This window comes from Aricia agestis, chromosome 18 (genome assembly GCF_905147365.1).
Source record: "Aricia agestis chromosome 18, ilAriAges1.1, whole genome shotgun sequence".
Classification (NCBI taxonomy): domain Eukaryota; kingdom Metazoa; phylum Arthropoda; class Insecta; order Lepidoptera; family Lycaenidae; genus Aricia; species Aricia agestis.
In genome coordinates, this window is record NC_056423.1 from 10,639,402 (window position 1) to 10,653,495 (window position 14,094).

At 34.0% G+C, this 14,094-nt stretch overlaps 1 protein-coding gene and 1 long non-coding RNA gene across 5 annotated transcripts in view; one reads left to right on the forward strand and one right to left on the reverse strand.

Annotated features, from left to right (window-relative positions):
- The window catches only part of LOC121736006 (calcium uptake protein 3, mitochondrial), a 157,396-nt gene that overhangs the window by 141,722 nt on the left and 1,580 nt on the right, over positions 1-14,094 (reverse strand). The window lies entirely within an intron of this gene.
- Positions 4,919-6,905, forward strand: LOC121736011. Its single transcript, XR_006036957.1, has 4 exons — positions 4,919-5,100; positions 5,205-5,285; positions 6,614-6,697; positions 6,844-6,905. It is a non-coding gene; the product is annotated as an uncharacterized LOC121736011 (long non-coding RNA).

Consider the following 14,094-nt stretch of genomic DNA (forward strand, 5'->3'; position numbering starts at 1 on the left):
GCGTTTGCTACAAACTCCAAATCGCACCGACCACACAACCACGTGGTTGTGTGGTCGGTGCTAAATCGCCACAAATGGACACAAACGTTTGGTTTGATTTCGAAATCCATCCACACGCTTGCGAGTGAGTTAGTTTGTTCTGACGCGGCAAGCATGACGGACATCGATATGCTGTATCGGCTATAAACATTTGGCAGTTATTTTCATCTATATATATATGGGCATTTCTCTGTAAACTGGGCAACTCATTGTCCCAGGCTGATTTTGTTTAAAAAAATAAATATCGTAAATATTTCGTAAGTAATTTCAAAAATCAATACCCTCATCTACCGCTGCACAACATTAAAAATCCATTAAAATAAACTTTATTATATTAAAAACGTTTTTATAGTTCTTCTAAACCAGTCCCCTGGCATGTCACCAAAGCTGTGTAGTTACTTCAAACTAAATTATTCGGGACAGTATCTATTGGAATTGATGTAATTATTATATTATTAAATCAATATTGTTTGTTTGTTCATGAGACCCATTTATTTTGCATAAATATTATTTTACAATTAAAAAAATAACAATGAAACTTTGTCTTCGCATTTTGGGAACAGTCCCCCTGTCTATATTTTAAATTAGGTGTCACGTAGCCTAAAGGTTAAACAACGCGTTTTCTGCGTATAACGAAACGCAACAAGTCTGAAGTTTGCGCGGTTGCCGCCATGATGGCTCAGACGCCATCTTATTTAGTGGTGTGCGAGCGTCCTTCCGTGGAACCCGCGTTATAACCTCAAAGCCAACAGTCCACTGGTAAGGATTTTTTAAATTTCTATTTATGTATTTTAATGATTCTTTCAAATATTTAAATTGGTACAATAAATGCATATTTCCTATGTGCAGTAAAATAGCATAGTTCAATTACATTTTGTACTACTCTTCAATGAAATCAAATTAAACAGTCCCCTGGCAACAGTCCCCTGTCTCTCTACAAGACAGGGGACTGTTTTTGCACCCAGGGGACTGTCTAAGAGGCAATTCAAGTATTACGTAAGCATTATAGGAAGGGGGGGGGGTCTTTGCTTTGCATATTTTTTTACAAAATGTTTGATATTTATAAGTCATTCTATGTTGAATACAGTGTAAGTAAAGTTTATTTAAAAAATATTCCAAACCTATTACTTAAGTCTACAGACTTATTAATAATTACAAAAAAATACCTACGTAATACTTGCGCAGCCTGTAAAATATACTTGTTATTGCTTTAGATTAGGAAATGGCGCCAAAGAAGAAAAAAGCCACTAAAGAAGAGATTCTACAAAAAAAAAGGGAAGCAGAGCGAAAGCGATATGCGAAGATTAAAAACGATCCTCAGAAAAGGGAAGAACTTAGAGAAAAAGAACGTCTTAAGTACCTTAAGAAAAAAGAAAAGGGAACTAGAAAGCTTGTTGAGAATATGACTCCACGAGAACACCGAGACGCTAAAAAGAAATGGAAAGAGCACTGCACCAAGTATCGCAGTAAGAAAAAAGTATTAGCAAACATTACTAACTCATTTATTAAAGAAAATACTCCAGATTCTGACGTATCTGCTTCATGTCAAATGGTAACACCTGAAGTTGCTGAAAGAAATAATAAAAATAAAGAAAAAATGCTTAGATATAAAATTAAAAAGAAAAAAGATGAAGAAATTAAAGAACTGAAGAGGAAAGTATTAAAGTACAAAAAACGTTTATCGCGATTAAAAAAGAGTACAAATCCAAAGCCTACAGATACACCAAATACAAAATTACAAAAAATGGCAGACAATCCAGAATCAAGAAAAGATCTTGTAAAAAAAGCTCTTTTCGGTGAAGTACTAAAACAACAAATAGAAGATAATTTTTCAGAGATGAAGACCGTAAAAGAAAAAAGACTTTTAACAAAAATGGTTACTGGAAAGATAGTTGATAAATATAAGTTATGGCGAATGAAAAACACAGGTGTGATAAGCTACAAAAGAATAAAAAAGGCAAAAATAGGTCATCGACTGGAAAGAAGAAAGAAAATTTCCGATAAATGTGTAAGAGCAGTTGTTAATTTCTATGAAGATGATTCTAATAGTAGGCTAGGCGCTGGAAAGAAGGAATTTATAACAAGAAAATCAGAACGAAAACAAAAGCGATACATGCTTGACTCATTACTAGGGTTGTACGAAAAATTCAAACTAGAGAAGAGAAATTTTACACTAAGTTATCAAACTTTTTGCAAACTGCGACCTTTTTGGATTGTCATGCCCAAAGTTGATAAACGTGATACTTGTTTGTGTATAAACCACGCAAACATAGACTTAAAAGTATCTGCTTTATTCAATGCAAAAATTTTAAATTATAACAGCTATCAGAAATTGCTTCAGGAACTATGTTGTGACCGCTATAATGAGAAATGTTTGTCGAGAGACTGTCAAAAGTGTTTTAATAATAATCCTTTTTATAAAGAATTTAATAACATGAGACGTATCAGTTATAAGAAATGGATATCTGAAAAAGCCGACTTCATAGACCCAAAATCCAAAAAGACTCGTCGAGTAACCAAATACGTTAAGAAATCCTTCGATGTGAAACCGCGCGATCTCATTATAGAATTGCAAGATGAGCTAGAGACATTTCTTCGTCACGAAAGAAATATTGTACATCAGTTCAGTGCAATAAAAAAACTTAAAAGTATGCTGACTGAAGAAGATGCTCTCATTCACATGGATTTTTCTGAGAATTATATAACTAAATATTCTCAAGAAATTCAAGCTTTTCACTTTGGCGGTTCACGCACACAAATTAGTTTGCACACGGTTGTAGTATACTTGAAAGACACAACAAAATCTTACTGCACAATTTCTACGAATGTTTCTCATTCTCCAGCTGCTATTTGGGCTCACCTTAATCCAATTTTTAATGCTTTGCCACCTCAAATTAAACACCTGCATTTTTTGAGTGATGGTCCAGTTACTCAGTACAGAAATAAAACCATGTTTTACATTATGGCGACGAAAATATCAAAGAGATTTCCATATGTGCAAAATTTTACTTGGAACTATACGGAAAGTGGCCATGGTAAAGGCGCTCCAGACGGCGTTGGAGCTACCTGCAAGAGGACTGCAGATGCCCTGGTCGCTACTGGAGGTGATGTCGAGAATCTGGAAAAATTTGTAGAAGCCATTGAAAAGAGATGTCCTGCAATTAGTTTGAGCATTATACCAGATGAAGCAATTGAAGAAATGAGCACTGAAATCGATCGAGAAGTAACCAAAATGAAAACTTTCGTTGGCACCCTCAAAGTCCATCAAGTCACTGGAAAATTCTTTAATCCAACAGGAATAAAATCAAATTCTACTGAAATAGTGATGAAAACTTTAAGCTGTTTTTGCGACAATGATTATTGTGTGCACTTTAATATCGGAAAAATAATTTATGAAGACAAGCCAAAACTTAATGTAGAAGATGTGTACACTGATTCAGAATCTGACAATGAGGCTGGACCTAGTTCTGCTGTAGTACAACCATTCAAAACTGGAGATTATATTGTTGTGAAATTGCTTAGCAAAACAAATATGGAATATAGATATGTGAGCATAATTGACAAGATTGATGAAGAAGATGGCGAAATCCGGGTCACATTCCTAAAGCTCTGTGATAATAAAGGCCAATTATTTAGATACGATGCTGATGATGTGTCAGACATTACAATGGACCAAGTGGTACAAAAGCTGTCTAATCCAAACATAGTTTTAAAAGGCAATAGAATATTTTATAAGTTTGATTTACCTGTAGATGTTTTCGAGAAAAAATAAGACTTTAAGTACAATTTTTATTATTTTGCTATATTTTAGAAATTACTAAATATTTTTGAGACTGATTCTGTAGTGTAAGTTTAATTCAAAGTACTGAAAGTATTTTCAAATATGTGATTTAATAAAGTAAATATTAAGATTACAGTGCTAAGTACAATGTTACAGAAAGATAGTTGATTCTTTATTTCTCAGTTACTTAATTCTTAAGCTCCAAAGCTTAGAATAATTACATATAGAAACCAAGTCCGCGCGCCCATTTTGAAGCACCTTAATTGGAGCCATAAATGGCTCCAAACGCCGGGCCGCTCCGTAGTGTTCAATGACAACGCACACCGAACGTGTCTCACGAAAAAAAAAAAATATGACGATTTGTGCAGTTAAATTGTGTCACAACACATCTGAAAAACAAAAGAAATGTGATAATATCACTTTTCACAGGTAAGCTTTCAGTATTTCATAGTATTTTGTAGTTAAATAAGTCAAAATATAATTGTTTCAGTTCAATGCTCAGTGTTGCCCGATGCCGATTGTTTGAAAAATTTTCCCATTTTAACTGACTATTTAAATTGCTCCGACTAGTTAATTTTAAAACAGTTGCTACTGTTGTTCTTTAATTTAGGTGTTTGTGTGATTTAGCGATATCATATACCTGAAATTGTGTAACTTGAAATTTGAGAAGTATACGAACTTTTTAACCGAATTCAAAAAAGGAGGTTATCAATTCGACGCGTATGTATATAATATTTCCAGACCTGCCCAGTTTTTGTATATATTAGTCTATTTCAGTGTCTGAATGAATGTATGTATGTATGTATGTATGTACGTTTTTATGTTTGTAATTCGCATATCTCCGGAACTACAATTACGATTTAAGGAATTATTTTTTTGTTGTACTAGGTATTGTTAACTTAGGGAACACTACAAGTTTAATTAAAATCGGTTCAGTAGTTTTTGAGATAAGGCAATTTTAATTCTCAATTACGTACAATTTTGAAGTCGGTTTTATCTTTTTAGCCGACTTCAAAAAAAGGAGGTTATTAAAATACTATTATTTTCCACACTTGTTAAAATGACAACTTATAGGAGTATTGCGTGTTGTTGTTCAAAGGATTCCTACCGACACTGTTATTGCTGACAAGTGGGTGAAAAATATAAGGCTTAGTCGTGGAGAAGTATATTGGAAGCCAACCAAAAATACACGTATATGTTCAAGACATTTTAAAAATGAAGATAAGTACATAACACAGGCTGGATTGTGTAGATTGCGTCGAAATGCTGTCCCTGTTAAGGTATAATAATCAAAGCATTATTTAGTACTTATTTAAATTTTATTTTGTGACACGATGTTGATAAAAGTAAATGAAGCAAATGATAATAAAATTACTTTTTACAGGATTTACATATTTCATGCACAGGCACAGATGATCAATTTGTAGATAATGTGGATGAGGTTTCACCTTTTCATGGGCTATCGGTGAGTGTAGTTGTGTCGTTGTTAATATAAACAACATGACTATCGCATGAGTCACATGTGACATTCATATTTATATACATTTTACTTACCCCGATATCGGATCGGCGTACGACACCGATATCATTTTAAACTTTCGCGTTGCATTATAATTAAAACTTATGAATCGGGACTTAACGCGACTTATTCTAGTAGTAATGCTGCTACGAGTACATACTTTTTCTCGACGTTTCGGCCGTGTTGCAACGGCCGCGGTCACGAGGGGACGTCGAGAAAAAGTATGTACTCGTAGTAGCATTACTACTAGAAAAAGTCGCGTTAAGGTAACGCCGCGTTAAAGTAAAAACCGTGTTGGATATGTTTTAGATTACTTGTTTTCTATGAGAACAAGCAATGGAACAGCAAGAAATGGAAAGGGCGTAGCGACAAAATGGTTTTTGTCGCGTAATTTAAAAACCATAAATACATTTCATATAAGCTATGGGCGAATTAATGTGTATGCCTGAACCAATCTATGTACAAATTTTGGAAGCTTAAAACGCTCTCCTCTGTTGGAAAAATAGGAATCTCTTTTTTTAACCCCCGACGCAAAAACGACGGGGTGTTATAAGTTTGACGTGTCTGTGTGTGTGTGTGTGTGTGTCTGTACGTGGCATCGTAGCGTCCAAACGGATGCACCGATTTTGATCTAGTTTTCATTGAATGAAAGGTGAATTTGTCGGGAGTGTTCTTAGCTATGTTTGATAAAAATTGGACCAAGATGGCCGCCGCCACAAAATGGCCGAATATATATTTATTCACAACAGCCTCAATATGGGTATCAAATGAAAGGTTTTGACTTGTAGAATATAATACACTATGATAAATTTTAAATTCAAGATGGCCGCCACCACAAAATGGCGAATTATATTTTTTTTCGCAACTCCCTCAATATGGGTATCAAATGAAATGACTTTATTAGTAGAATACTATACATGATGACAAATTTAAATCCAAGATGGCCGCCGCGATAAAACGGCGATTTGTATATATTTTAGTCGGGGGTTTGTTAAATTTTTAATTTATAGTTATTACAGAGGTGTTTTTGATTAATTATTCTGTGTTATAAAAGTTAACCAATTGCTGAGAAAAATCGATATCGCTACAGCCAAATTATCAAGGCGTCGCCTTAAGTCCCGATTAATAAGTTTTAACCGATATCATTTATCTGATCGGATAATGTGAAAACGCTCTTAGGAAAATAAATGTTTTTGTAGACAGTTAAATGTTAAAAACTATTTAATTTTAGACAACTATCCTTGTAGTAAACTTACTTACCTGACTTTTTTTAGAGTTTAAATGCTGCTGAAGACAAGAAAGAAGGTGTTCGTGAAACTTCAAATAGAAATTTAGTTACTGAAAGTTCATCGCAACCTGTAAGTAATCGTCAAAAATTCCAATCAAAAGTGTTGAATTTTGGTTTTTAAAATTTAACTATAGATTTTTAAATTGGTAATTTTCTTTTTGCACCCAGAATTTGTAAATATTGTGGTTTGAACTTATAAGAATTTTTATTTTACAGAGTACGTCACGCGGGATATTTAGGCGCCCATCAGACGACGAATTCGGTTATATATTAGACACTCCTCGTAAGGCCCTTCTTCGAAAGAAGTTAAAGAAAAGCTTATTACTAAATCTTAAGCATAGAAAAGTTATAAAAACTTTAAAACAAAAGACCCGGCGTCTCCAAAAGAGGAATAAATCGCTTAAAGGAATTTTAAGTGAACTGCAAAAAAAGAGATTCATTAGTAACGATGTATCTAATTTATTGTCCGAAAATGTTTTTGCGGCCGATTTATTCAATAACATGGTAAAAAAAATTAAAAATGATAAAAAGCGCCCTATGCCAAAATACACACCTGAGTTCAGAAAATTCTGTCTTACGTTGCACTACCATAGTCCTCGAGCATATACATACGTTCGTAAATCTTTTGATACGTGTCTTCCACACCCAAAAACATTGTATAATTGGTATCGCAGCATAGATGGATCACCGGGTTTTACAGATGAATCCTTTAAACTTTTAAAATCAAAGTCCCAAAGCTCGGACAAAACGTTAATATGTGGACTGATTGCCGATGAAATGGCGATAAGACCACAAAATATTAAAGGAGGTCTGGGAAACGTAGATGTTGGCACAGGCACAACTAGTGATATAAAAGCCTCACAGGCTTATGTTTTTATGCTTGTTTGCCTGAACGAGCGTTGGAAAATCCCTTTGGGATATTTCCTAATTCATAGTTTGGAGGGAAAACATAAAAAAAATTTAATAAACATCTGTTTAGCTAAATGTCATGATGCTGGAGTTAAAGTTGTATCTCTAACCTTTGATGGTCACCCCACCAATATTTCAGCGATGGAATTGTTAGGTTGTCGGGTTAAAAATCCAAAAAACATGAAAACCACCTTTAAGCACCCTTCATCAGATCACGAAGTGGCGGTATTTCTAGATCCATGCCACATGATTAAGCTAATCCGTAATCACTGGGAAGATAAAATCCAATTCCTCGATGAGCAAAAAAATGTTGTGGATTGGAACTACTTGGTACTTTTAAATGACTTGCAGGATACAGAAGGACTCAACATTGCGAACAAGCTAACACGAAGACATTTAGAATTTAGAAATACAATTATGAAAGTTAAACTTGCCATGCAACTTCTTAGCAGAAGTGTTTCTATTAGTCTAAAATTTTGTCGCGAAACCCTAAAACTGGACAAATTTGAAAAATCTGCGAGCACAGAAAATTTTATTATGCTTTTTAACGATCTATTTGATGTTTTTAATTCAAGAAGATTAACACAATACGGATTTTGTAGGCCATTGTCAAAAGATAATAAAGTAAATATATTCGATCTCCTTGAAAAAGCCAGAAAATATATCTTAAATTTAAGTATAAAAACTACTAGGAAGCGTACGTACCATGAAAATGAGGCCGCTATAAGAATAAAAATTAAGAGTTTTGAGTCAGTCTTAAGTGTTCAAAGTAATAAAGGTTTTAGAGGATTGCTGATATGCATAGATAGCCTAAAACACTTGTATAAAACTCTGGTTGAGGATACAAAAGAAATGGTCTATATTTCTACGTACCGTTTAAGCCAAGATCATTTGGAACTGTTCTTCGGCATGATAAGAATGAATGGAGGGCATAATGATAATCCTAATGTCCTTCAGTTCAAAGGTGCATACAGAAAACTATTATGCCACATGGAACTACAAGCAGTCGTAACAGGCAACTGTGTGCCACTAGAAGATATTTCTGTACTGACTTGTTCTTCTCCAATAAAATGTATTAATCAAACCACTTTTTCAGAACGTTTAGACGATGACGAAGAACAGCCGTACCAAGAATCAGAACGACACGACGTATCTGATGTAGACATTGCTTCTCTGGTAGCTTCGACTGATGATCCAAACTACAAAAATTATGTCGTAGGCTACATTGCTGGGAATGTAGCAAGATACTTAATTAAAAAAATTAAGTGTAATTTTTGTATCGATAGCATGCTGACCAATGAAAAATTGTGGTTTCACAAATTGGTCGCTTTAAGGGACAACGGCGGCTTAATTTATGTATCAGAAGCTGTTTACTTAATATGTGGTATAGCCGAAAATTATTTGCGGAAGTATATGGCGGAGACAAATAACTTAGATAAAACATCAGAGACAAAACTTGCTTTGACAATTATGGAAAAACTTGTTGGTAGGTCTATTTTCCCTAATGCAGAGGAACATGTTAATGTGAAAAATCATATTAACAATTTGTCAAGGCTCATTATTGAAAGATATTTGCGCATTCGTCTTTTTTACGAGTCGAAAAAAGACAATGTAATGAAAACAGCATTATCAAAGCGGCAATTATTCAGGAAACAAATACAGTTTACAGGTTTCTAAACTGATTATTTCTTCAATAATTTATTTTTTATTTTTCCTAAATACAAGTAAACCAACTTTAGTTACACAGAAAAAAAATCATAATTGTATACAATCATTAAAATAAACATTGATTTTCTTTTTAAGTGTTGTTGTTTTTTTTTATTCGTCACATAACGATAACAATAAATACGGGAAGTATTATAACAACTTTACATTACCATATCCACACTTTAATTTGCCAATTTCGGGCAAAATGAACCTTTACTGGCAACATTACACAAATGTATGTGTGCGTGTCGTCGAGCGTAAGCACGGAATCGTCACACCTGTGTGAACCGGTTTAGTGCGTCACTTTGGAAAGAGCGCTTGTATGAAGACTATCTTTCTATATGTAATTATTCTAAGCTCCAAAGTTTATGATACTAATAAAACGTTTAATTTCACTACTAAAATTGTATATTTTATTTAAGTTCACAGTCCCCTGGCTTTGGCAACAGTCCCCTGTTTATTTGTTTCAGAAAATACTTAATATTTCCTAAAGTAATGGGAATATTTGTGGTTCATCTTCTGTATATTAATATATAGGCAAATACTTACTTCCTAAAGAAAGTTTATTATATTATGAGCAAAAAAGTAGCTGAGACAGTTTCATTGCATGAGTTGCCCAGTTTACAGAGAAACGCCCATATAATAAATAAAATTGGAGTGTCTGTTTGTAATATCGAAAGAATATATTATATACGCTACATACACCAAAACAACATTTTTTACAATTTTGAAACAGCTGGAGCTATTTTGACGGGACTTTTTTTGGTAGATAGCTGATGTAGTAAGGAGTAACTTAGGCTACTTTTCAACCAACTTCCAAAAAGGAGGATATATTTTACTTTGACGCGGGCGAAGTCGCGGGCAACAGCTAGTTATAAATATAAGAAAACTATATAAGTAATTAATATAATATAATTTAATACGTTTTCATTTGACCACCAGTCATTCATTTTTCGAAAGCACACACAGACATACTACGTACGTATAGCACGTCTGTTCGCTTACAGAGCATCGACAAGAATAATGCGCACAAACGTATGGACGAGTGGCAAACGCTTGAGGCAGGCTCCCTTTGATTTGTGTCGAAAAACCGACACTGGGTCGGATCGTCGACAAGTCTTTGCAAACCTAAACAAACCAAGCCAAACAGCCTATCCACGTTTGTATTTGTGACCATATGTGACGATTTGTTGAGGTTTGGCAAACGTGCGGACGGGCCTTTAAAATAGCGACGTATTTTAAAATTTTTAACTAAAGCTGCTCTGCCAAATGACGCTTATTGCTTCGCCTGGTCTGAAGTGAACGGAAAAAGGGGTAGTTCCGAAATTGGACGCATTTTATTTCATTATCTCTCGACGTGTATTCCGCCTCATGTCAACGAAGTGTGTCTGTATTCCGACACATGTGGTGGACAAAACCTAAACCAGTTTGTCGCTGCTTTGCTTTTATTTGCTGTTCAAAATATAAGTAATTAAAAAAAAATGAGCACAAATATTTAGAGTCTGGGCATAGCTAAATGGAGGTAGACAGTATGCATAGTACTAGTAGCATCGAAACAGCAAAAAATAATTCTGAAATCTATTGCATGCCTGACTTCCTGTCTATTTTCAAGCGCGCTAGAGCACAAAAAAGTACACGTTGGGAAAGAATCATTCACTAAATTGCCCTATAAAACCAAAGAATACAAATACCACAAATTCTATGATTTAAAAAAACTGGCAGATGAAAACATTTTCAACCGCTCCAAGGATTCTAATGGGAATCAAGTAAAGTGGTTAAAAATTAAGAGAATGCAGTATCGCAAAGAAGACTCTTCAAAAATTTATTTTAACTACAACATGTCTGAAAACTTTTTGTGCATTAATGTTACTCAGAATACTAATTCGAACCCACCGCCACGTCTTACCACAAGAGCTAAAAAACGAATTGCGCTACTGCTATTACTTTCAGATAAAGTTGAATTGACGCAACTTTACAAAAGCCTTTTACCAATAAGCGATGCTAAAAAAAGATTTGCTGGTGCTTTGTGTTAAAAAAATTATTCCCTACGAATATCATGGTTGGTATTCTCCTTTGCCCACTACTACAAGATTCTTTACCTGAATGTTCAATCAATGAAGAATCGCCTGAAGAACAACTTAATTTTGTTAGTGGCATGCATATGTTTCTCTGTTGTTTTCATCATTCTTTTTATTCTTTTACAGCTAATAAAATTCTTTAAATTTATAGTTTCGTTTTAATTAATTACGTCTAAAGTTTCATAAAACAAAAACCTTTACTTCTTAATGGTATTTTTTGTATAGTTCTGTACGGTGAAAAAGAAAAATTATATTAAAAAAAAAAAAATCTATAAGCAAAAAGTGATAAATGTAAAAAAATGGCATTTTAGCCATATATATGTCTTGCTTTATATAATGTTAAAATACTATGTTACTCTCAAATACAAAAACGGTAAGCATTTCATTTGAATTTAGACAACTAGGATACCATCCTATCATGGAGATCAATACATTCTCTTATTTCAGGGAAAACCTGATAAAAAACCCTCCTTAGTTAAATTGAATTTTAAATAGTTTTTACTATTATAACATAAATAATTAAGATAACATCTTTTAAAAGACATTTGTTCTAACTTTTTTCATCAGGCATCAGTCTTTATATTGCTTATGAGCACAAACATTTAAAATCAATTTACACAATGCCACAACTTGTAGTTATTCAGTTTTCGCACTAAGCAGACGATATATATATATATATATGAAGGGTACAGGGGAAAAACATGCTATGTCACATTTTTATGTTTTTTGAACTGGCAATGCCATTGTGGAGTGTAAATCTGGTAGAACAAAATGTCAAAACACACTTTGCAGTAACATGCATAGTCACGGAGTAATATTCATAGTTAAATATTGATACAGTGCAATAACAAGCAATGTCCAACTCGTACAGGAGAAAAATAAGCATTGTCCATCGTTGGTAGGTTGACGTTTGTTTAATGACGTTTTGTTTTTTGAGGTTATTTCGTTCGTCTTGTTGTGTTGTATCGCGTGAGTTTAATATTACATTTTTATTATTGAAAATGTCGTCAGAAGAAGAAAACGAGGTTTATCTGAAGCAACCTACCAAAAAACGTAAACTTTACGGTCGATTGTCGGATGTTAATAAGAAGATTAGACTTCAAAGTCATGAAACTGGTCCAAGTTGTAGTTGCAAGAGATACAAGTGTTTTGAAGCTGTGAATGAGGAACAGAGGGCTAGAATTTTGAAGGATTTTAACCTGTTGCCATCTAGGGATGAACAAAACCTTTATTTAAGTGGTCTAATAAGTGTTTTGGAAATTCAAAGAAGACGACCTAGAAAAGAAGAACCTGAAGCTAAGTTACATACAGCAAATTACGTTTACAGAGTGAGAGTTGTAGACGAAACCCAGAAGCTTGATGTGCCAGTGTGTGCCTCAGCATTTATTGCAATACATGGAGTAACAAGACAAAGAATATGTACAATAAAAAAATCGTTACTCACAACAGGTAAAGCCCCAACTGACATGAGAGGAAAACATTGCAACCGTCCTAAAAAACTGAGTGCAATGCTTAAATCTAAGGTCATGGATCACATAAAATCATTTCGTGGAAGAAAAAGTCATTACAGCTTACATGACAGCTCAAAAACTTATCTACCAGAGGATTTGAATGTCAAGAAAATGTATGATATGTTCGAAGAAAACAATAAACTATCATACGAAACGTATAGATCTATATTCGTTAATCATTTTAACATAGGATTTGGATATCCAAGAAGTGATACATGTAGTACTTGTGATGAATTTCTGGCTAAGGTAAAAGCTCTCACAATAAATCTAAAGAATGCTTCCGAGCTCGAAAAAGGTGACATTGAAAAAGAAATTAAAAAGTTAGAAACTGAGAATAAGTTACATAAATTGAAGGCTAATGTTTTCTATAAACGAAAAAGAGAAACTAGAATTCAATGTCAGTCATCTTCTCGAAAGGAAGCTATTGCAATGGACTTTCAAAAAAATTTAAGTATGCCTAACATTAGCACAAATGATGTTTATTATAAAAGACAACTAACCTTAAATCTTTTTAACATCCATGAACTATCTACATCCAAATCATATTTCTTCTGCTACCCAGAAACTATAGCAAAAAAAGGATCTGACGAAGTGTGTTCATTTCTCCATCACTATATATTTAACATGCTTGATAAAAATACTAGAGAACTAGTGATATTTTGTGATTCCTGCGGTGGACAAAATAAGAATTATACTGTGTTTCGTTTCATACACTATGTTGTACACTGTACAAAACGCTTGGATGTGATTAAAATCATATTTCCCATTCGTGGGCACTCATATCTAGAATGCGATAGAAATATGGGTTGCATAAACCAGAAATCACCTTGTGAAACGCCTGATGAGTGGGTAAAAGTGATTCGTGAAGCTAGACAGAAGCCATGTTCCTTTAATGTGATTGAAGTTGATCAACCGCTTGTCAGAAAATGGACAACCTTTCTATCCCCAGTGTATAAGAAGACATGTCCTTTTTTATCTCGACCCATAAGAGAAATCAGGGTTGGAAAGGATCATCCAAGATTGCTTTTTCACAGAGAACATTACAATTCCTCTTGGACGTCATCTATTCTCATGGCACCTAAAAAAAAATTGAAATCCCATAATGACTCTCATGGTGCTGATGAGTTTGTACTGCCAGATCAATCCTATGAAGACAGCCTTCCAGTTTCAAAGGCAAAATTTATGGATATCCAGGCCCTGTCAAAGTTTTGTGGACCAAAGGCTAAGCAATACTTCTCACAGATAAAATATATTGATAATTA